The 25,806-nt window shown below is 39.1% G+C and overlaps 1 pseudogene; it reads left to right on the top strand.

Annotated features, from left to right (window-relative positions):
* The first annotated feature begins 794 nt into the window (after positions 1-794).
* LOC131094587 (synaptonemal complex protein 1-like) lies at positions 795-25,234 on the top strand (annotated as a pseudogene).
* Positions 25,235-25,806: the final 572 nt, after the last annotated feature.

The following is a 25,806-nucleotide window of genomic DNA, read 5'->3' as shown; positions in this document are numbered from 1 at the left end:
AGTGGCTGCCAGTCCCTGGCACAGCACAGGCAATGCTCCACAGCCACCTCTGCAGCCCCAGCCCAGCTCCTGAGGGACTAAATGACCCCAAGTCCCACCTGGGGGAAGGGCCCAGGAAGTCCAAGGGGTATTTAAGGCTGATCACAAGGCAAGCACACATCTTGACCCTACCTCCTCTAGGAATTTCTATCTGAACACTGCTGGAATCCAGGAGTTGTTAGCTGTGTGTGTGCTTCTCTGTATCTTTTAAGCCAACAAACCCAAGAGAAGGCACAGTTCCATCAAATGCAAAAGTCATCCCTCTGCTGGATATTAAATCCACTTTCCACAGCAGACAGCCTCAGAGCAATGGAAACACCTTCTGTGCCCAGCACAGATCCCAAGGTCTCCCCAAACCCTCCCTGCCCCAATTCTGCCCAGATTTGCTCTTTGCACACACGAGTCACATGCTGAAGTCAGGAGCTCCCTCCATGCCCAGAAGGAGGAAAAGAGAGAAAGGGGATGAAGAGCTCTCCTGTGCAGAGACAAGGCCCAAGTACTCTGGGATGTCCCAGCACCATCTGACATGTCCACCATCCCCCAGAGATTTCCGTACAGTAACAGTTTTAGACAAAGACAAAAGGCAATTCTGTGAGATATAAAAACAATTAAGATGTTGACTAATATGATATTTATTTGAGCTTCAGAAAGATTGGGCAATTCCCTGAAGCTCAAAACATGAAACCAGTCAGCTGAAGGGCACTTGAATGACCAGAAAGCATTGGGAGGAGTGTTAAGGGTTTTTTTGCAGGACAATGGACGTATGCAACATGTGCACAATCCAGCCTTCATAGAAACTGAGTAAGGTCACTATGCCCTCGAAGGACATCAAAGAAGAAGAACATGCTCAGCAGCAGATGGTTCTGGATGCAAAGGCAGACAAGAAAACTGCAGCGAGATGTCCTGCAGCAGAAGAAAGACTAACTAAAATTAATTGAAATGTCAAAATGCATGCGTAAAAAGGATTTAACCAATCATGTATTAGCTTGAGGTGTGAACAACAGAGAACAGTATAAATATGGCTTGCTTTTTGTAATAAATTGGTTTCACTTGATCATATTGATCATGGCGTGATGTCCCGTTAATGATCCTCCGCACCTAGGGACCAGAAATGCATGCAAGCCTTCACCCCAAGAGACATTATGAATTCAAAAAACATGGCCATTAACTGCTTTATACCAACACAGAGTAATGGCAACCAAAATGCACTCAGACCCGGGTTTTTTCGACTCTCTCTCAAGCCCCACGTGTTGGGCACCAAATTTTGTCCTGGTTTAGGGCAAATTTCGGAGAAAACCTCCAAAGGGGCCCCTCCAGAAAGCAAACCCACACGGCCCCTCCCCCCAACTGGGTTGGGAAGGATTCCTTGGAGAGAAGTGGAAAGAACCTGTTTATTTAACAGGCAAAGCACCCCCCAGCACACAAAATGAACAATACTGGATGACACCACTCTTTCACCACTCTGAAAAACATGACAAATTCAGAAAGTCTCTCTTGGGGGTGGTCGCTCTGTTATCACTCCCTCCGGTGCTGGGGCAGCTGCTGCAGCCACAAAGTGCAAACTCTCGGTGTTCCCAGGTCCCCGTCCGCAGCAGGTTTGAGTGGTTCCAAAAACGAGAAAGGAGAAACAGTCCGGGGAAAAATTCAGACTGCTTAGCTAAACTAATTAATAAGCAGAAGCAAAAAGCAGAAGCAAGAGCAAAGCAAAAAGCCAAGCAAAAAGCAAAAGCAGCATCATGTACTGCCCTGTTTGTCCCACCAGCTGTGGGGGAGCAGCTGATAATAAAACCAAAACAAAACTTCACTCTTCAGAGCCAGCCTTAAAGGCACAGAACATAATATCCAGCATAAACAGAACAGACAACTGGGGATACAAGCATCATAACGTCACCTTAGGACAGCAAAGTTATTCCAAACTGCCTCCCAGCAGCCCCCTCCTCACCCATGCCATCTGCTGGGGCTGTGCCAGCTTCAGGAGATCCCTCCAGGGCCTGTGTTACCTGTGTGAAAAATGCATATTGTATGACTGGCTTTTCACAAATATTAACATGAATATTATATATGTTGTGTTAGAAAGTTATGTTGTACTAATTTTCTTACATAGTGTCTTAAATCTAGTTTTATGGTATAACAAAATGTTAAAATAGAAACCATGCTATGTGAGATACTTTTTTAAAGAGAGGACTCGCAGCGAGATGGCAGCCAAAGGACACCTAAATCTTTCAGAGAAAGAGAATTTATTGCTCTCTTATCAGAACAAACGAACTTCTTCCTGCCTGCTCAGCCATGAAGGCTCTGTCAGGATTTAGAGGGAGAAGCTGACACTGACCAGACAGAATCCTGTGTTTGAATGGAATTTATGCATCATGTATGAGGTGTATGAATATGCAACAGGTTATTGTTTTTAAGGGTTAATCCTCTATTAACCTGTGTCCTTTTTTGGGCTTATTTTGCCCAGAAAAAGGTACTTGGACATCCATAACTCTTTGTTCTTAATGTCTCATATTTTCCTAAAACTTAATTGTCCAAATTTTTATTACCCTAATTATATTACTCTTTTTAAAACAATTTAATTACTATTAAACTTTGAGAATTTTAAAAACAAGTGATTGGTGTTTTTCACACAGTGCCCAACACACAATATCCCACGTACCAATGTTTCTTGGGGAGCCATTTACAACACGGGGGTGTTACAGGACGTGAAAAACACCAATCACTTGTTTTTTAAAATTTTAAAAGTAATAAAATGGTTATAAAAATAGCAATATAATTAGAGTAATAATAATTTGGGTAATTTGGATTAATATTTGCGAAAAGTCAATCATAAAATACGCATTTTTCCCACAGGAGGACTGGGCTCCCCCAATTATTCCCTGCACAGGCGGGACCCCCCCTTCCCCTCAGAGCTCTCCCGCGCTGAGGGGCCGCTGCCGCTTCCCGCCCTTCGTGCCCGCCCTCAGCGGCCGCCGGGAGCTGGGGCCGCCCCGGCCGCCCTTTTATCAGAGCCATGGAGAAAGGAAAACCGCTTTAAATTGTTCATGCCGCCGCGCCTGAGCGCTGGGCAGGTGTCTGCGGGTATATCCCAGGTGAGCGCTCGGCCGCGGGGCCGCTGAGGGCGGCCCATACCACCCCCCCGCCCCCTGCCGCCCCCTCGGGCTGCTCTGCTCTGGAGGCCGCGGCTGAGGAGGGGACGGGGGGAAAGCGCAGGGGCCCTTCCCCGAGGACACGGGGACAGTGCTGGGCCTGGGGAGTGCCCCGGCAGAGCCCCGAGCTGGAGCACACACACACCTGCCCCTTGCCCCGAGCTGGAGCACACACACACCTGCCCCTTGCCCCGGGCTGGAGCACACACACACCTGCCCCTTGCCCCGGCAGAGCTGGAGCACACACACACCTGGCCCTGCGTGGGCCGGGACGGCTCCTGCGCTGGACTCATTTCTGTGCATATGCCTAGAGTGGCGTATGCACAGACATATTCGGTTTGAATTTCAAAGACTTTTGTTGTTGTTTTCTGTCAGAACTGAAGGGAATCCTCTTCTCGAGCATCCGCTCTGTGCTGTAAGTCCGTGTTTGATGTGGGTAATTCAGCCCAGAGGGCGAGCAGGGCTCTATCGCCAGCCAGGGTCTGTGTACAAATCACCAATGGGACGGAACTGCTGAGGAACTGCCTTGAGCTGTTTTATTTTCCAGCATCAGTCTCATTACATGGTTATAACAATGGGAAGATGCCAGCAGCTCACATCCCAGGCAGCAGACAAAGAACTTAATGTTACAACTTACTTTAAAAGTTTTTTGACCAATCACACAAAGCAAAAGCAGATTGATAGTAGTTCTATCCAACCACTATAAGCACACGTACCTTTGGTTAAAACAATGCTTGCTTATTTTGAATACAATACCTGCTTGTAAGCCCTAAAACACAATGCACAGAGCTCCATTATAAAGCTTAGAACTTCCTAATATCTCGCTAGATAAACTTTTCTGTAACTTAGGGTGTTATTAGTTATTCTAGCCAAGCGTTAATACACAGACCATTGTTCTATTTGTCCTTACTTTTCTACTTTTTACATAATTTTTCTGCTGACCAATCTCATGGCTGCTGCTTGGCTCTAATCACAGTTCTGCTGTCTCTGAGGCTGCCTTTTGCAGCTTTCCCAAACCCCTCTGATTTTATGGATTCCCACAGCTCCACTCAACACTCAACACCAACACTGGTGTTGGTGTCTTGGTCTCACCAGATCAGGTGTGCAGTGAAAATGTTCTGTCCCCACACTGAATTATGGGAATTCAACAAGTTATTTTTTCATGTTGAAGCTTGTTATGAAATATGTTGAGATTCAAATGGGACATTCTGACAGCAGATGAGTAAGCTGTTTACAGGATGAACTTCTGTGACTTCAGAACCTTGTAAAAGGCTATTTTCATGCTGAAACCTAATCAGATATGGTTTAGAAGTGCCCTTGGAAGTAAAGCAAAAAAGAAATATCAACTACTGGTCTTCAAAAAAGTAATTTGTCTCCTTGAGTCCTTTGCCATGCAGCAGTGCCCACACAGGCAGGAGCTGCTGAGTTCCCTGCATTGAAAGCTCCCCTTTGGCCACAGTCTATAAATCAAACTGCAGGACACCAACAGTTTGATAAACCACTGGGAAGTAAGAAGTGAGTTCCAAAGCCGTTACCAATACCTTGGGCTTTGAAAATTGTAGGCAGCTGTTTTATTAATGACAAATTCTATTTTCTCATCAACTGTAGGGATTATTTTCCTGGATTTTATAATTCTTTCTTTGCAAATCTACCCATAAGAAACTAATTTTTAAATTTGTGCAGGGTTTTAAGAGATGCTCAGATGATGACTTTAAGCTGCCATTGGATGTGTCGAGCCGTAGCGAAATCACTGATTCAGGTATGATTGGAATATTTGCCATGCACCTTCTTTAGATTTTTATATATTGTCAAGTTTTAGTTTTCATGAGCAGTCTCACAGTTTCATACCTGTAACTGTTAAATACAGTTTCACTGTTACTTTTAGAAATGCATTGATCAAAATCTCTTCATGTTTCAGATACAATTTCACAGCAAATGAAACTTTGCTCTGAAGTAGATGAAGAGGTAAGCTAAGTATCAACTCTGCACATCTCATTCCTTGGGGTCTTTTGAATTTGTTCCCAAACAGTGCCTAAAGCATTATTCAGTAGATATTTCAGGGCTAAAGGAAGTAGTCAAAAGGGAATAATATTTTCTGTCTCCTGTTTAAAGCTGAATCACTTAGAGGAGATTTTTGTGATTTAGTGAACATGCTTGGAAACAAATCTTTAAAAATTAGGGTGATTGCAATATTGTTGTTGTTTTTTCTTTATTTGAAGTGCCTGTGTAGTCTAAGAGCTGTAATTAGAATAAGATTTCAACACTTAAGTATCCTGGTGGAACTGCTTCTGAATATTCTGTTGAGGGGAGAAGGGTTGAAGTCAGAGTATGTGGGATCTCAGCACTTTAGGACTGAGGTGCAGAGAGACCGAGACCACCCTTGGGGGGCTCGGGAGTCCTGGAATGTTGCCAGAAGTGTCTGGTGGCAGGACTTCGATCCTACACAGGAGATGACATCTGTATGAGGACTGGGAGGATTTTACTGGGTGAATGGTGAAGGGATAAGTTAATTAAGGTGTAGAACACAGGATTTAGGATTTCTGTACAGGGGGGTCTAAAGAAGTAAGATGGAGGAATTGGGGAGTGTCCTGTCCTTCTTCTTCTTCTTCTTCTTCTTGGCCTCCATCTTCTGTGGTGATGGTGGCACTTTGGGATTGGTCTTTACTAGAAGTGCACCGGTTAATAAGAGTAGAAGGTATTGGGGAAAAATTATAAATATTGTACACGTAACTTCGGGTATAAAGATAAGTGACCACCCCAGGGGCTGCGGAGTGTGCCCATGGCTGACTTGCTGTGCAGACCTCTGTCGGGCTGAAAGAAAATCTTTTAGATAAACAATTAATAAACACCAAGACCGAAACAAGATCAGAAGTCTCTCCTCGTCCTTTGAAGTGCGGACTGTCCAAGGCCACTCTGGGCCTTTCCAGGCCACCTAAACAGCCGAGAAACCGACAAGAGTATTCTTTGGAAAACTGAAGTAGATTATCCCAATTGCCTTGTCTGGCTTTATTTTATCTGTAAAACAATTAATTCAGTGGTTTCCTCAAGCACTGGATTCTTTTCACAATGTCTTTACCAGCAGATATCTGCTTTAGCACAACTCAGTACAGCTCATTTTTTTGGCAATAGCTTCTGTACTTTGCAGCTACAAAACACTGTTTGCTACCACAAAATAAAACACATTTCTTGTGCTCTCCCTGCTGATTTTCATATCCCTGACAACTTTTTAGACTTTTTTAATCCTAAGCTATTAAAGTACCATCAGGACTGTAACAAAACTGTGCTGCAGCCAGAACAAGGATGGTGTTTGGGGCTGTTGTAAGTGAACCAAAGGGCCCTTGGGGCTCGTGTGTTGCTCTCCCTGCCTCAACCACTGGCCCAGCCCTGCTTGTAGGGCACTTTCAAGGTGTCCTAAGGGCACAAGGGTGGTAGTTTTCCTTCCTGCTCTGTGTGTGAGCAGAGAACTGCTGGGACACTTGGATATTTATAAATCCCTGGGTCCAGATGGGATCCACGTCAGGGTGATGAGGGAGCTGCCAGATGAGCTTGCCAAGCCTCTCTCCATCATTTATCAGGAGTTGTGGCTCACTGTGAAGTTCCAGGTGATTGGACACTGGCCAGTGTGAAACCCATATACAAAAAAGGTAGGAAGGAGGATCCTGGTAATTCCAGGCCAGTCAGCCTGGCCTCAGTAGCAGGTGAGATAATGGAGCAGTTCACACTGAGTGCTATCACACAGCACTCACAGCATGGCCAGGCTATCAGACCCAGCCAGCATGGCTTTACCAAGGGTGGGTCATGTCTGACCAACCTGGGCTCCTTCTGTGAACAGGTGACCGCCTGGTGCATGCAGGAAAGGCTGTGGGTGTTGTGTGTCTGGGCTCCAGCAAGGCCTTTGGCACTGTCTTCCACAGCACACTCCTGGAGAAGCTGCAGCCATGGCTGGTACAGGAGCACTCTGTGCTGGGCTCAGAACTGGCTGGATGGGCCCAGAGAGTAATGGTGAATGGTGCTGCATCCAGCTGGCAGCCAGGCACCAGTGTTGTCCCTCAGGGCTGTACTGGGACCAGTTCTGTTTCATATTTTTATAGATGACATGGATGAGGGCATCGAGTCCTTCATCAGTAAATTTGCAGAGGACACTAAGCTGGGAGCTTGTGTTGATCTCTTGGAAGGAAGGAGGGCTCTGCAGAGAGACTTAGATCAGTTGGACGGATGGGCAGAGTCCAGCAGCATGAAGTTTAATCAATCCAAGTGCTGAGTTCCATATTTGGGCCACAAAAATACCCTACAACGTTCCAAGCTAGGGACTGTGTCTGGACAGTGCTCAGGCAGAAAGGGCCCTGGGGGTGCTGGTGACAGCTGGTTGAATATGAGCCAGCAGTGTGCCCTGGTGGCCAAGAAGGCCAATGGCATCCTGGCCTGGATCAGGAATGGTGTGGCCAGCAGGAGCAGGGAGCTCATTCTGCCCCTGTATGGGCACTGCTGAGGCTGCACCTTGAGTGCTGTGTCCAGTTCTGGCCCCTCAGTTTAGGAAGGACGTTGATATGCTTGAGCACATCCAGAGGAGGGCAGCAAGGCTGCTGAGGGATTTGGAACACAAGCCCTGTGAGGAACGTTTGAAGGAGCTGGGGCTGTTTAGCCTGGAGAAGAGGAGGCTCAGGTGGGGTCGGTCTCTTCCACAGGACAGCACTGACAGAACCAGAGGACACAGTCTCAAGCTACATCAGGGGAGGGATAGGTTGGATATTAGGAAAAAAATTTTCACCAAAAGAATAATAAAGCACTGGAATGCTCTTCCCAGGGAGGTGGTAGAATCACCATCTCTGGATGTGTTTAAAAAAAGACTGGACATGGCACTAGGTGCTATAGTTGAGGTGTTAGGGCATAGGTTGGACTTGATGATCTGAGAGGTCTCTTCCAACCTCATTATTCTGTGATTCTGTGATTCGTGTGTGTTCATGGCAATATCACAGGTACTCCTGGGCAAAGTCTCTGAAGCTGCCTTTACTTAACTCAGCAGTGTCTGTCAGAAGGAGAGGACAGAAATGGGGTGAAGAACCTGCTAGAAGGAATTTTGGCTTCACTGATAATTCTGGCAAAACTTTTATTGATTTTGCTGGACTGCAGTTATCCATGTCTTTAAGCCCATCTATTTGGTGATGTCTGAAGGGGATTTGGGATATTTCATTGTATTTGTTTCTCCTATGTGCTCTGTAATGCCTTTTGATACATACATAGAGGATGCAGAAAGATTTAAACTTGGGCTCCTGATCATATCTAAGGTTATATCACCATCTGTGGAAAAAATATTACTCTTGTGATGTTTCTAAGAGATAAATATGTTAACTACAACAGTCTTAATTAGATAGGATTTGAGATTAAATTGTGGAACCTGTTTTAATAGAATCCAGTAACAATGAATGAATTGTTCTCAAAACTCTACAGAGGCTGAGAAGATCAAGCAGTAGAAACTGACTGTGGAATCAGAACTAAACCAGAAAGAAAGAAAACTCCAAGAGAATAGAAAGATTATTGAAGCACAGAATAAAGCTATTCAAGAACTGCAGGCCAGTATTGTATAGTGTACATTGAATAGATGAAGTTCAGTGCTTCCTGATTCAGTCTGACACTATTATTGATACAGTTAAATATTAAAGACTGTTGCAGTTTGGTTTGTGCCTTGAGAAAATTATTATTTTGAGAAGTTGCAGGCACCTGTCCTGTGTGAGGGTGGGTATGAAGAATATACCTGTAAGTGTCTCATTTGCTGGTAAATTATTGTTCATTAATTATTGCATCTTTCATGCAAAAGATGACTCAGCATGTAATACCAGATAAAACAGACTTCTGTCTACTGATGCCCCAAATTACTTTTTCATGAGGAATTTGAGAAGTCAAAGTGCATTTCTAATAGATTTTTCAATAACAGTGTCTTTTTGCATTTGTTCCCTATGAAATCAGTTTGAAAATGAAAAACTTCATTTGAAACTGGAAGATGAGATATGTGAAAATGAAGATCTCTTGAAAGAGTAAGTAATAGAACCAAGTATATATTTTTGTGGTGGAAATAATCAGTTTCCATGTGGGCAGTTTTATGTAGCTGTTAAATTTTGAAGGTCATTTCCATTGTTGCTCCTTAGGTACACAAAGCACTGTGCACTCCTGTGCAAACATGATATTTTTCCCTCCCTGAGAGCTGCTGCTTCGAGGCATCTGTGTAATCTGCTCAAATCTGCTCAAGGAAACTTGCACTCGCTTCACAGAGAAGACCAGCAAATGTAAATGCTTTTTTAGTTTTCATTTATCAGAGTAAAAGTGCTTCTAGCTTGCTCTAAATTCACAAACAGAAGAAAGAAGAAGAAATTTCTTGTGCTGTTCAGAGAAGTTCTCCAGTTGAGATCGACTGGATGTGGCTCTCAGAATGAGAAGTGAATTTTAAGTGGCTCACAAAATTGGAAGCGAAGCCCCAGGTCTAACAGACTTGTGGTTTGTAGTGCTAAATGCAGAGGGCTTTTGAAGGCTGTGAGATTGTTTGCTGCACGGTTGCCAGCCTGGGAGCTCTTTGGGTGCCCAAACAGTGCTCCAGGTTTGAGGCAGTGCCCACAGCCCCGACTGGCACTGGCAGCCACTGCAGAGCAGGGCAGGGCTCCCCAAGGCTGCCCAGCCCATTGAAGCTTTGCAGTCCCAGCCACACTCTGGGAATATATTCAGACATGAGAAGTGACACTTCATGCCTGGTTTTAGGCAGTAGAATCTACTCTAAATCCCCAGCACTCTGGAACAAATTTCCAGAGCTGACATTTCCTGTTTTCAGCCATCACACATTTGTGGGGAAAAAAGGTCTTAACCCCAAGGTATAATGAGTAACTGGAATTCTTCTCATGAAACTGAACAAGCCAAGACAGCTGGATAACTTAATGAGGTTTAAAGCCTTGGGGTTTTAAAATATGTTCTTGAGTGGGAATCCTACTTTATATGCAATTTAGAATTGTTATTATAATAATTAGAATTTTACTAACTTGATCCTGGATACTTAAGTGTCTGTTTCTTTTTAGCCTTAATTCTAGAAACACTTGTATATAGTTGTACTGTTCTTTTTTGATAGCTGTTTCTTTTACTGTTCTCTTTTTAATTGTTTTCTTAGGAAAAAATAGTATCAATTACAAAAGTGAAAGGAAAGAAGGAAAATATGGACATGGAGTGTTGCAATTTTATAATGACAGCTCTGTGGTTATAGGTATCTGCGGATAGGAAGAAATTCAGTGCTAAACCCTAGATTACAGTTTATAAATACTAACAGGTTTGATACATTATTATTCAACAGCATTGATACTATAATAATTAATATGGTCACATAAATTGATCCAGAATTACACTTGTTACAGAAAAAAAATATCTTAGGAAGGAAATATAAAAGCTGAGCTTGCTTAATATTTCAGTGAAATACACATTTTCCCTAGATTCTGTAACTTTTGCACAATGTTTCATAATGACTTATTTAATAAGAATGGAGCTGATAATTCCTTTTTTAATTCATTATGCTGATTAAATACAATGACTTGGACAGCTGGCATTCTTGTTCAAAAGAAAAACTTTCTCATATGTTCTTGCTTTGATAGATGAACAGGAAAAGGAAGCAACAATACAATTGTATGAGGAACTTCACTGCAACATAGAAGTAAGTGAGCAAGCCTGATGAAAGGAATGTGAGTTATGTGAGCTGAGCTGAGTTCCATGTTTTTGTTGGGATACTGTTTGTATCCATCATGTGTGGGTATCATGTCATATGTGATGCAGGAAGTTGGGTTTTCAATCCCTTTTCAAGAATTATTTTTGTGTTCTATCAAACACATTCAATGGAGAAGGTGCAGCAGTGTGTGGGATGTAGATCCCTGTGATCTGTGTGATGTGTGCTTAGTTCTGGGTCACTGCCATAGCTTCTGGCTTCTCTTTGGGCTCCGTTTCACCTCCCTGCTGGTTCCTCGGAATGGCTGAGGTGGGCAGCAGCCCCTGGAGAAGTTCCAGGGTTTCCAGTATTGAACTTCAAATATTAAATTTTGTTTTTAGAGAATGACAGTGGCATTTGAAGAGCTTCGTGTGCAAGCAGAGAACGACAGATTGGAAATGAGTTTCAAATGTGAGAATTCTGTTTATTGAGTTTATGCAGCTGGCTCAGTTGCTCAGTTTAGTACTTCATAGCTTGTGTTACACATGCAGTGTCAGGGCAGCAGGATGTGAAGTGCTGGAATGGTGAGCAGCTCACACTGAGACACTTTTATTCATGCTGCCTTTGGTCACTGCCTGGCCCCTTCTGTTGCTGTTCCACTGGGCCAAATCTGGAACTTTAATTTTCAAACAGTCACTCAAAATTGAAGTTTTGTCTGTGAAGTACAGTCTAGAGATCAATACTTATTTCCCATAATTTGTTTAATTAAATGATAATGCACTAGTGTATAGCTACAGAAACTTTAGCTAAATGCTCTCTCTCTGTATGTATAGCCTGCGATGTTCCTGTTTCATTTTCACATGCTCTTTTCTGTTTGTATTTTGATTATAAAATCAAACATTGCCTCAACAATTACTCTTGGGAAACAAATGGTACAGCTGTACAATTCCAAGCAATCTTAAACTGGAAGTTGTATTGAACTTGGAGTATATTTCAGCTAGAATGTTAACTATGGATGTTACTGTATCTCCAAAGTAAAAGAAGAAGCAGAAAAAGTGGACATGTTTGAAAAAGAATGCAAACTGGAAGTCAGTCAAAAGGAAAAGCAGGTTTGCTCATTTTACATCCAATATGTAGAGCTTTATTTGGGACTAAAGGGGCAATGCAAGAGCCAAGAAGTCTTTCTGGGTTTAGTGATGTTTCAGTACCTTTAGTCTACTGGAATTCATGGTTTGATTTTGAATTGAGAACTTTTTGTTTAGAGTAATGTGACTTGATCAATATTTAGCTAAGATTATATCTAGCAAATATTTTCTATCTGTCTATCTATCTATATCTATCTATCTATCTATCTATCTATCTATCTATCTATCTATCTATCTATCTATCTAATTAACTTGATTGACAGCAAAATGTCTGCTTATCATACCTGGGTACAAATGAAAATTATATCTGTCCCTTTTCCAGACTTCATGATGATATTTCTTGCATTTTTCTAGATTTCAGCTCTTACCATACAGAGAGATGAAAAAGATGATGTCATAAAAGACATCAAGGCTCAGCAGCAGACGTCACAAAATAAGATTGCTGACTTAATGGAAGCAAAATGTAAGAGTTCTGCCTACTGTGTTTAAATGTAATTGTTTATAGAATTTAAATGTAATTGTTTATGATTGTTTATTTATTATACGTAATTGTTTATAGAAGCACAGGAAACAGGGCCATGATAGTCTTATTCTGTTGCTGGTTGGCAGCAGAATTTTGGGGCCTTGAAGGCCTTATTTTTGTTTGGAACAGGAGCTGCTCATGTGGGAGCAGGACTGGCAGGGCAGTTTTTAGGGTGAGTCAAGCAGTGAGAGCTTTTGAAAATTGCAAGGGGAAAAAAGAGTTGCTTCAGTTTTGCAAATTTAGTCAGGCAGATGTCACTGAGGAAACTTACTTTTCAGAACTTGAGTTTCAATATTTTTAAGCCATCTGTATTCAAATTTTATGTATTATTTTATAGTATTTGATGTCAGTACTGTTGGTCTTTGTTAAATTCTTTAAATGTATGTAATTTTCCATTTTTGTCAGCATTTTTTAGTAAATATTTTATTTTTAAAATATAAACATCTTTTTTTGTTTAGTACATAAGGAAGAAATGTTAAAGGAATCCCAGGGCAGTAAAGAACATTTGAGGGCAGAGCTGGAAGAGGCTAAAATTTCATTGCAAAAGGCAGAGGTACCTCTTGCTTATAGTTTTACAGTAGAAATAGACTGGATGAGTATTTGCATAAATAATTATGGATACTTTAGACATGAAACAGCTGTAGCTGTTTGTTGCAAAACATGTTTAGAAATGATATCATGTCTTGAAGGTTACTCAAAAGAACTTGGAAACTGAATTCCATACTACAGTGAAAACATTAATTCAGGTTACTGGAGAAAAGGAAGAGCAGGAGGAAGAATGTAAAAAAATTAAGGCTTTGCTTGCAGCCCTGACAGCGGAGTTTGAGACTTCTGTTGCCAATTTGAAAAGTTTGTTGCAAGAAGAGCAAAATAGGTAAATTAAAGAGTTTAAATTCCAAGAGTGATCTTATAGGTTGCAATCTATGACAAAACCAAGAATAATTGGAAATGAAGCTGAAGTTTGGAGGTTTTTTTTCCCACAGTGGTCTAAATGCAGAGTATTTAATGCATTTTTTTTTTGTTTGTGATAGTTGATGCTGTATAAAAAGTAAATGTATGCCCCCTCCAACTTTCATAATTCTGTCTTTAAGAAATACAGATTTCTGTAGGTATATATTTGTTTACTTTTATGTCTGCTGTTCTGAGGTTGTAAAAGTGAAATTTGATATGTGTTGCAGGCAGATATCTCATCTGCCTGTTGAAAGGTAAATGTTCTTAAAGTGCTTGTGGTAAGACTTTGTCTTATTGCCCTGTAAGTTTCAAATGCAGTGCTTTGTACTCCATATTTGGGATTTTTAATTTACCATTTTCTTAGATTAAAGAAATGTGAAGATGATTCAAAGCTGTTTACCTTGGAGCTCCAGAATAAATCTGCTGAACTGGGTAAGGCTTGTACAAAGGCAGAAAATGAGCTAGGCAGTAATAAATATGTTTTCTGCTGTTGTCTGGAAATGGACTGTCTCTAGCAGTTGGAGAAATGATTTTACAGTACCTGCACCTGTCAGGAATGCCTGGACTTATTTTTACTCAGCTGATCCCTTTTCTTTGGGGGTCATTAGTGCTGGCAGCAGTCAAAGGGCAGTGCTGTGCACAGCTCCAATAGTCAGACCATTCATGCATGAATTCCTCTGGAGGTAATTTTGGTTTGCAGCTCAGAGCAGCAGCACTGCAGGTGCCAGGAGTGTCTTCTGCAGCAGAGATAAAACCCTCCCATTGAGGTTTCTGTGACCCTCCCCATGCTGGAAGTGGAATGATGCTGGCAGGGGTTGTCTTTAAATATCATCAATTTGATACCCTGTGGTTTCTAGGGATGTGCTCCTTAGTCCCCAGAGTAAGAGCTCTGCCTTGCTGTTGAGAACTTGGAAAAAATACCAGAATTGTGGATGTGCACATAGAAACCATCTGGAAGTTAGTAACAACTGGTTTCCCTTCTCAGCATATCCATCTGATACCTTCAGCAGTTCAGATTTTTTTTTCTGGAACAATGCAGGTGCATCAATACTTGGAGAATACTCCAGTCTTACAGTCCATGGTTTATTTGAAGTTATAATTGTGGACAACATAATAGGCTCTAAATTTTATTTAAGATAAATATTTAGTTTCTCTTCCGATATAGATTTGCTAATGTCTGAATCATTTTTTCAAGTCTACATTTAGATTAAGTCATAAATTAGCTTTTCAGTTTCTTAACTTAATCCAACAAGTTTTGAGAACTGGGTATTGCAAAAGGGGAAATGTTTTATATTGCCTGCTAAATATGAAAAATTATTCCTGTTCCATTAATTTTACATTCCATGTGCTGTAGAAGAGATGACTAAAGTAAAATGTGATAAAGAGGTGCAACTTGAAGAGCTGTCAGAAACTCTGGTAAATATTCATTTTATTAATGTCATGGCATTTGCTCTTCATATGAAATTCCTCTTGCTTTGTATCTTAAATGCCATAAATAAACTCCACCTACTCAACCTTAACATTTCTACTAAACCTTCTCACACACAATTTCAGTGTTTTCTTTTAAGAACTTCTTTATTGCCTCTGTTTTTTCTTGTCTCCTGTGCTTTTGGTTTTTCTTGTCTCCCATGTTTTGGTTTTCCTTCTCAAGGTTTTTGGTTATTTCCTTCTTTGTTCATGCCCATTCAAATGCCACTCCCTCTGGATATAAATGCCACTCCCTCTGTGAACCCTGCTGTGCTGTGACACAGGCCCATTTTCTGTCACAGAAATCTAAGCTATATGAAATACACTCTTAACAGAGATTTATTTTCATTATGATTTTATATTTACAAACCTAACAAGAATCCATATCAACTAAAGTTAAGAGAGTGTGAAATCAGGAGTGCATTTTACTGCGTCTGCTTGTTATAATCTGTGCATTGAGTGTTCTGAACTGAGTTTCACTCATTTTCTAAAATGGGCAAATTGGAGGACTTTTACTGAAGAAGAATCTTGAGGCTACTGTAGAAAATATGCAGAGAGAGAAAAATGTGGAGAGAGAAATGAAAATGCTCTCCAAATGAGAGAGGTCTGAAGCAAGGCAATAGTAACACGTTTTTAGAAATAGTGAAGTTACATACCATGACTTGGATACAAGTTTATACATAAGAAACAGCACCCAGAGCAGGGTCCCACCCTAATTTTGCAGCCCAGGTAATGAAACTCACAGCAGAGGACAGACAAGAACAGCACTGGTGTCGCAGTTCACTATCTCACACCACTTCCAGATCCCAGCAGAGATTGGAAAGATCCAATCTGGATAATCCATGACATGGATGTTGTTTGGTTCTTCTGAAAGCCTTGTGCTCTTAGCTCATGTCTGATAAACTCCAGCAGTTGGAGTTTGCACATGGATACTCAGAACTCTTCCTTTTCATTTTGCAGAAAGAATTCCATGGTTTGAAAGCACAGCTGATAAGTACAGCTGAGAAGGAACAAGATTATTTAAAGCAGCTTGTGACTCTGAAAACAGATCTTGAACAAGAGGGGTATGACCATTTTGAAAATATAATATTGAATTAGTTTTGGTGTAATATAGAAGTTGCTTTAATCCACAGTGAAATGAACTATGATTGTTTTCTAATGAAAGTTTTGAACCATATATGTGACATTAATTATATACTTACATTTCTAAATTCCACTTTCTCTATTTGTATGTATTCTATGGCATATGTAGTAGTTCCATATCTCTCTGACTTATTTAACAAGAAGAGAAAGTTTCTGAATTCATTCTTAATCTTGCTTTGAACTACATCACCTTCACTAACCATTATATTTATATAAAAGTTGACTCTGATTCTCTTTCCTTCTTCTGTCACCTTTTTACATCTCTCTGACTCTGCTGCAAAGCTTATATTTGTAGATAAAGGCCTGGACTTCTTTCAGAATGGAATAACACTTGATAATGGGTATGTTTTATTTAAAAGGAAATTTCAAAATGCATCTTCTTATTCCTCTTGGCCATTTGTTTGAAATTAGGTTAAAGAATGAACAACTAACAGTGTATCTCAGTAAGCTATCACTAGAGAAAGAACAAACAGCACAAGAGAAAAATGCTGTGGCTGCAGAACTCCAGAAGCTGCAAGAACAACAAGAGGCAAGTTGTAAACTTCCAGCTTTCTTCAAAGGACAATACTCAATTTGACAAATTACTCAGTTTTACAAATTAGACGATGAGCTGCAACATGATTTGGGTCTGTAGAGTACCTGAGCTATTTTTTGTGTTTGAGTTGGAAAGGAAGAGTATTTACACTTCTGAACAAGGCAGGTCAATGTGCTTTGGATGTCTTTGAGTTAAGAAGTCACTTTGAATTTTATTTCTTTGCTGACATATGGGTCTTTATTTAGGACAGTAAGAAAAAAGAAGAAAACACAAAGCAGTTAGTTGAAATCCTAGAAGAGGCAAATGGCCAGCTAAGGCAAGCAAAAACAAATATTAATAACTTATATTGTTAAAGGAAGTAGACTCAAATAGTTGTGTTCAAATGCTGCTTTCTGGGATTTTTTTATTAATGTTTTTCTAGATTACATAGCTAAACAGAAACTATTCAGAATTGCTGTTGGCCAAGTAGAAATTTTCTCAGATTAGAAATACCAGTTGCTGCAGGAACAATGTTTGCCATCATTTTGTATTCCATAGTAGGAGCTGTCTTGTTTCGCATTAGACATCTCAGGTGTGAAGGAAATTCAAATGGAAGCTGAAGGTTATGGATGAAATGTGACACGGCAAAACTGGATCAGAGTTACTCTCTGTATCTCCAGTTCAATAGACAGGCAGCTCCCATGTTTCACAGCTGCATTGCAATAGTCCAGGTCAGGATGTATCTTCCTTGGGTTCCTGGAACATCTTTTCCTACTTAAAAGAAGTATGGACAGTTCACATATTGACTTACTGGGCATGTGGCTGCATTTTAAGAACATTTTCATTGAGCAGCTTATGAAGTTCCCATCAACATTAGCAGCTCTTTTTAGAAAATAAAATATGGGTTTGTTAGAAGTACTGAAAATAAGTTAAAGACATTAAGTAAATATTTACTAATGCTTGTTAATTTGGCACTTAGAAATGAACTGGAGTCTTTGAAGGAGAAAATGGCAAAGACGGGTGAAGAGATGAAAAGTACACTGGATGAAAGAGAAGAAAATGTATGTCATGTGTTGTGAAAATATCTTACAGAACCTGCAGGGCAGCATTCAATGTAAAATCTTTGTTGGGGTTTTTTCTGCAAGTCTCTGCCTGGGGGATGTGATCTCTGCCAGAGGTTTCTTCTTTCCCAGCTGCTGCCAGCTGTGCCATGGTGTGTCCACATGTGAGCCCTGGTATTTCAAAAGACAAGCACAGTCACTGGGATGTTCACTCTAAAAGAGTGAAACATCTTAAAGATTTGTTTGTTTTCAGACAAACAGAGAACCTGCTTTTCTGTTTTTTCATATACCCACTCAGTGATGAATGGGCTCTGGATTAGCTTTTTATATGTAGTGTGAGTTTTAGCTTAAATAGATTCAAACATTTTACTTTCTTTCTATTGGTTCAAAGCAACCTGGGGTTTTTAGCTTTAGAATGGATTTCAAAATTTCATTGTAAAAGTCAAAGATTTACAATTGCAATTTCAGGTTAAGAGTATTGAAAATGAAATTTCAAGAAAGGAAAACCCATTGAAGATTCTAGAAAATAATTGGGAAAATTAATTTTTTCATGGATGTAGGGAACTTCATACAAGTGCATTTTTTAAATTGTGAAGATCCTGGTTTTTTTTTTTTTTCTTCTTCCTTCTTAACTCTATAACCACTAAGGAACTGGTTCACTGCTATAAATTAACATCTTGTGGTACTTTATGGCTAAAACTCTGATTACTCTAACATGTCAGCTGGTGTTTCAGTCCCATTGGAACAAACCAGACTGGTGCAAGTGCAGGTTTGAGAACATTTTCAGGAATTGCTCACATAGGGAGTAATTTGTAGAACTTACTAATTCATGTCTGAAATATCTCTTTCAGATGAATAATTTAAAGAAACAGGTGGAAAATAAAACCAAATGCATTGAAGAGTTGCAGCAGGAGGTGTGTAGAGATTTTAATTTCACAAATACATAAACACATCATACTTTGGGTTGCCTTTTCAGCAGGTTTGTGTCTGCTGTGATGTCTTTAGATACACCTATGTAATTTAAAAATTCTCCTTTCTTATCCTAACCCTGAGCAAATTAGGGAGTCATCTTAGGGATCACTTGATTTGTTAAATGAGCCTTAATTTGAAAAAAACAATTGCAAAAATAATATCTTTAATAAACATCTACTCTTTTTCATTTAGTGCATAGTGTTACTTATGTACTTGTATGAGTATCTCAGTTACCACTAGGATAAAAAAATTCTGCACTGGCACAAACTGTAGTAACTTCACTGTAAAAATAAATAACTTCTATTTTTGGTCATGACATCTTCACACCTTCTGCCAGCAGCATCTTACTTTTAATTCCCATTCTGCACCTCCTTTGTTATTCCCTGCTGCTGCTCAGGAGGAGCCTTTCTTAAGGTCATGAAGAAACAGTAATTATCACAGAAATTAGCTGAACATTCATTTGTTTTAAGAATTATTCTGGAACCTGAGCTGCACAACAGAGAGTTATTTGCCTGATGAAAGCTGGAATTTCTTGATGCAGTTAAACCATTACATAATTCTATTAACTTATTAAGGTACAGTGTTTGTTTTGTTTTATTTCAACAGAATAAGGTGCTGAAAAAGAAAATGACTGCAGAAAGCAAGAAAAGCAATACTTATGAAGGGAATGTAGGTTTAAATAACATCATGTAGAAGATGAGGTGAGTGTTTTTAACTTCCAGTGTAAATAATGATAATACTTGTTAAATACATTCTGAACTGGTTTTTGGATCTGGTTTTGCAGGAATGAGCTCATAGTTTTTAGAAGATGCTTCCATTTGTAATCATTGGGCACTGACTATTGGACATTTAAGAGATGGATTCACATTGCAATTAATGATGTTTCAAATCTGTTCCTTTTTATCTTTTGTTGATAGTGGACTGAACAGGGCTCAGCAACCTCATTGTAACAGAAAAGCATTTAAAAGAAATATATATATATATAAATATATTACTCTTTTTAGGCTGTTCTTTAAATGTGTTGTGCAGTGGCAATCCCTCTGATGGGAATATTGTGTCCAGCTTTGGGTACTGCACTTGAAGAAAAGTGGACTTTTTTGAGGATATTCATATGATAAACTTAAAAGGGAAAAACTGTAATCAAAATGCACAGCTGAGAGGAAAATGTACCATAAAACCTGTGAAAATCTGATACAGATTTACAAGAGAGAGAATACAATCTCCATCTGTATTTGGTTTTTTTCCAAGGCATTCACAGCATTTAGGGTGACTGCTTAGGGCAGTCTTCCCCACTCTGCTGTTGCCATTGTTCCTTTGAGTATTTTCTAACTCACTTCAGGCAAAAGTTCAACTCTTTATTAAAAAAAAGCTGAACTTTAAATAGGAAACACTTGAATCATATACCTGAAAAGTAACAGTGTTTGTGCTCAAAAATAAGAGGTAAGAAAAAATCATTAACATAGTAATTCCTAAACAAATAACAGCAGCAATTCTGCTTTCTCCAAAAGGTGAATAAATTGCAGTTAGAGATGGAAAATATGAACAAGCAACATAAGGAAGAAGTTGACATCTATCAAAAAGACATAGAAACAAGAAAAGTAAATGAAAATAAACTTCGTGAAGAGGTGAGAGGTGTTAATTTTTATGCAATTTATTTTTTAATTTAAAATGTTTTTATGAAGCTTTATTGACAGGATCCTTGCTCATATTTCAGTCTTATCAACATAATTGGAACTTGTTGTGAATCCTTGTGAGCAAAGCTTTAGTACATTAGATGCTGAAGTTGAAGTATTTGAATGTGTCTTTGAAAATAAGAACTCCATTAAAACTTCTTTCTTTCAAGATGTAGTTCAAAGAAATTCCACCTTTGGTATAAAGTCAGCACAGTTAAATTAGATTATAACTTCTCCCACATTAGGATTTTTCTGCCCACACTTTTTTTATGGCAATGCTAAGAAATGTTAGGGCAGAGTGCTTGAAATGGCATTTTGGTTTGCAGTTAGCTTGCCTGCCATGGCTGTACCTTTGATCTTGCCCATTTTAACAATCTGCAGAAAAGATGAGGGATTTGAAAGGATCTTAAAAGCAAATAAAGCCCAAGTGGGACTGCAAACTTTGCACCCACAGGGGGAAGAAGAAATTAAGATTTAAAAGAAATGTATTGTTATGTTGATGAATGAAATGCAATTTATTACTGACAGGTAGAAAAGATGAGGTTGCTTTGTGATGAAACTGCAATGATACAGAGAGAAACTGATGCCAGATGTCAGCACAAGATAACTGAGATGATGGCACTGATGGAAAAGCACAAGGTCAGAGATTTTCCTGCTTGCTGTGGTTTGCAATGTGTGATACCATGTCAATACCATGTTTATAACTTGTGACACCACGTTAATGACCTTTCAAAAGCAGAAACAGGCCTGAGTCTGGGAAAAGGAAGCTGAACATATGCTGGACTTTGCATCATCTAAAATCACATTCATTTGAAGATTATGAACACACTCCTATGGGCAGATAAATTCCATTCATCTAAACTTCTGGGATTTTTAGATTTTTTTTAATTCAGGCTTCCTTTGATACCATGTGAATGCAATATTTTTCAGTATCAGTTTGGTTCTTTCTCTGAGATTACTTAGTGAATGTCAGCAGTTTAGCCTGACACATTTTAGTTTACCTTTCTATTCCTCTATTTTGCAATATCTTTAGCAGATGCATTAATAAAGATTGCCCAGCTGGCTCTTAGTGCTTAGCACATATTGCTGCACAGAAATAAAGCACTCTCTACCAGTCCACAAAATAATACTTGAATTGAGCATTTCCTGTTTTACAGTTTCTGCAGAAGCATCAATGAACCTTTTCTTTATGAATCTTAAGAGCCTGGTTTGAAAATTGATGTTTTAAGACTGGATAACTCTATAACTGTAACATTTAGTCACATGTTTTGAGTTTGTTGTTAGTTTGGTTTTTTTACCACAGAATGAATATGATAAAATGGTTGAAGAAAAAGATGCAGAGTTAAAAGTATATGAAATGAAACAGCAAAAGCAGTTCTCATCAGAATGAGCCCTGGTAAGGAGCACTTTCCAATGGTCAGTAATTCAGTGAAGGGGCTGATGTCCTTGTGTAGGGGTTTTATACTGGCTAATTGCAGGCACACACAAAAAAACATTCACTCATTTTTCTCTGCTGTAGTTGAGCAGAGGAGGGGAAAGAAAAATTCAAGTTGAGATAAAGATTAGGAGAAAAACACTTTGAGGGTAAAGCAGATTCAAACTTAAATAGTATAAAAAAATGTATTACTAATAGAATTAAAAGTGAGTAATGAGAATTAAAATAGTATAAAAAATTTATTACTAATAGAATTAAAAGTGAGTAATGAGAATTAAAATAAACCTTTAAAACACCTTTTTTTCCCAATCCCTCCCTCTTGCCCACCCACAGCACAGAGAGACAAAAGATGTGATCTTCAGTCAGTTTGTGACTTCTCAAAATCTTTTTTCAGTTTGCTTAGAGAGTTCCTTTTCCTGCTGTGCTCTGGGGTCTTTCCCACCAGAGACCATTCTCTGGGAACTTTTCCAGTGTGGTTTGAATTTTTACCAGTAGCAGTCCCACCCAACCTGCTGCAACAGATCTTATTCTGGGCACTAAAAACTCAAAATGTTTCTAAAAGTAAATTGGAGTACCAGAGTGCTTGTGTCTGCTCTTCCAGATAGTGTGTCATGTTCTGATTCCCCACTTTGAATAGGAAACTTTTGTTTTAAATATTTAGATTGTGCCCCCTCACCCCTCTTCTCCCAAGGGTTTTAAGGTATTACCTTGAACACTTCTGATCAAGTACCTGTTTCTTAAAGTGCTTCAGTCTTTGTTAAACAAGCTAAAGCAAAGCTTCAAGTATAGGGCTGAAAAGCAAATAGAATTATCTTGTGTATCTAATGAGTGTCCCTGTTAATTACTGCCTCACTTGGGACTGTTTTCCTTTTTCTGGGCTGTGCATAGTTAACCCTGTTCTTTATTTAATGGTTTGTAGGAAGATGAGCTGTCATGTTTGAAAAGGGAACTCTCCTCCCTTAAGGAACAACTGAGAGCAGAAATGGAAGAAAAGGTGGAGTTTTTTCACTGAGCAGTGGGGATGAGAGGTGTGGCCTGGGCTTGTGCTGTGGGAAGAGTTGGGTAAGAAATGAAACTGAACAGGAAAACAGTGACTTTGGAATGCTGGGGTTGTGCTAAATCTGGTCATCTATTTGTGTGAACTTTGTAACAGTCTGTGATTATAGATTATATATAAATAAACAAACAACAAAACAAAACTCTTCTTTATTTTAGTTAATTTTAACTAGTTAAGCAAAAAAGTTCCCTAAACTGTAGGATTTTTCAGTGACTTTTAAATGCTGAGGTTGTGCTAAATCTGGTTATATTTTTTTGTGAACTTTGTAGCAGTCTGTGATTATAGACTGTGCTCTGTAATTACACCAAGAAGATTTTTAACAACTGAATTCAAATCAATATTTCCTTGCTGTCACAAAACTCTTTTGTAGGAGAATCTTGTAAAAGAGCACTCTGGCAGTATGATTCCTGAAAGTGAAAAGAAGCACAAGGTAACTTTAACTTTTTAATTGCTTTTAGAATTTGGTAGTGTTATATGTGTAGAATCAATTGAAGTGCCATGAGAATTTATTTGCATTCAACAAAAGACATTGGAATGCTTTTGACTTAAAATTTTAAATTATAGAAAGTAAAAATTTATGTTCCTGGGATTCCTAAACCTTGTTTAGATCTATACAGTGAATCTATTCATGTAAAAAATAGAAGGTCTCCAAATTATCTTCCTAACATTAAAAAAAATAAAAATAATAATTAAAAATGCCTCCTTCAGTACAGGAAGCTTCTTGGGCAGTCCAACACTGATATTTTATAACTGCTAACCGTGAATATTTCTTGTTGCATTTTTCTGCCTGTATTTCTTACTTCTCCGTAGATGATTTTTTCCCTCCCTGGGATAAGAAGGGATTTTAAAGGGTCACACCATTCCATGGAGATATTAGCCAGCAGTTTCTGGAAAGGCTCCCAGTGTGTAATTTTTCTTGCTCAGTTGTTGATTTTTTTCTGTCTCTAGAATTGTTTTACTTAGTCTTAAAAGTGTCCATTTGTAAAGGCACTTTTCCTCTATGGAAGAGAAAAAAGCTGATACAGCTGTAAAAATGGTCCAAGTATCAAAGTAGTCCTGACTGCAGAGCTCACCCTTCTTCCCTGCCAGGAGTTCACTTGTGGTTTTCATATTGGAACAATGGAATCCAGCACCATTTTGATGTTATCTGTCTAAAAAAGGACTGCATTGGACCATTCAATGCTTCTCAGTTTCACTTCTAGTGAAAAGACTATTTTAAATAACACCAATCTTGATGTAGCTATCAATCTTTCTCTGAAAGCCTTTTCCTGCAGTTTTGTTTGTTCCCATTTTCTTTGATGTTTGATAGAGTCCAATGCAGTGGCTACAGTTCAGAATAGCCTGAATTTCTGCAGATAAGCATGGAGAACTTAAATACAATGTACCATGAAACTCAACTCTTCCATAGCTTCCCCTTCATTCTCCTCATTTGGCAACAAAAATAATATAAAATATTATATTTCCACCCCTACCCACTTTGTTTGGGTTTTTGCTCCATGTTTGGATGGAAAGATCAGAGTTCCACCATTTCTGTCAGGTGAATTCTTGGACACTCAGACTGTAAACTGGGTCCTGAATTTGGCTTTAGATTCCACACTTAGCCCATAAAATATAATCTAGAAATAGAAACATTTTCTTTCCCAGACATGTGTTATAAAGACTCCTCCAGTGGATAAAATGCAGAGTGGAAGAAGCACAAACCTGCCTGCAGAGCAGAGCAGCAGGAAAAAGCAGAAATGCTTGTGCAGCTGACACTCAGTCAGACAGCTCTGAGCACACTGACCTCCTGGTAAGAGCCAGAGAACAAATCATGTGCTGAGCAGCTCTTTGTGCTCACTGCTGGGGCTGAGAATGGAAATAAAGAGTTTGGGCTTCCACATTCAAGCCAATATTTATCTGTATATTTTTAATTTATTGGTTCTTCCTGGAATTGTCATTGCATGTACATAATTAACATTCTTTTTATTGAACTGTTATAATGTTTAATTGAACTGCCTCATAATGACATCTTAACTTTTCTTTTTCATAGTTTAATATCCTTAGGGGGAAAGAAAAAGTATTTTTAATATAGTGTGACTAAGTAACTTTTAATTTAACTTTTAACTTTTCATTCATTAGAGCATAGTCTCGGAAGAAGAAACGTTTAAAAAATTATACAGAGATTATCCACAAGCTTCACAATTACACTCCACAGCACCAAAAAGGTATGTTAGCCTTTCCTAAGATTAAACCAAGCAGTTAATCAGATTGTTTAAAGAAACTAAAGGATGGCTTTATTTTCCTTCCTAGAGCCCAGCTCCATGCAGTGTGAAATCTCCAGGCTCTGCTCTGAAACTCAAAACCATGAGGAGAATGCGCCAGGTGGGCTGGGCTACGCTCTCCAAAATGGACAGGAAAAGGAAAATTAAAGATGCTGTAAAGCTCTTTGCTTAAAATGCAGAAATACCCAGTGCCCTGGCATTGCTTGCAGGGTTGTTTTTCTCTCAGAGTTAGTGCTTTGTTGCATTTTTCTGTTATACTCAGTGTGTTTAATACTTCAAAATGTTGTAACAAAAACGGGCCAATTTTAAATTTTGAAATTAACAGAACTACATAGAAAGTTGTTTCAAAGCTGTTTCTGGCATTAGAAATTCTGGTTTTGAAGAACTTCTGTTCTTTTAAATTTGCTCTGTTTTTCTTAACACATAAATACTTAGTGGAAGAAATGTAGCTGTTAAATGAATGTTCTTTTACCTGAAGTCCTCTTGCTTTTTCCTGCATTTTAATGGCTGTTAGACCTGTCTTTTCAGACTGTTTTGTTTTCTGTATGTTAAAATGGTTTCAAAACTTCTAAAATTTCAGTAGAATTTTTTGTATTTAAAAACATTTCAGCTTCACAAGGAGTAAAATATGCATGTTATAAGATTGTGTAAACAATGTTAGGATGCCATTAAATTGTTCATCTGAAATATCAAGTATGGGACTATTTGTTGTTGCTTTAAATATTTGAACACAGACAGAAATCACCCACCAGC

This window comes from Melospiza georgiana, chromosome 30, assembly GCF_028018845.1.
Source record: "Melospiza georgiana isolate bMelGeo1 chromosome 30, bMelGeo1.pri, whole genome shotgun sequence".
Classification (NCBI taxonomy): Eukaryota; Metazoa; Chordata; class Aves; order Passeriformes; family Passerellidae; genus Melospiza; species Melospiza georgiana.
The sequence above is the reverse complement of the archived record's forward strand: the minus strand, read 5'-3'. Positions and strand labels throughout refer to the sequence as shown.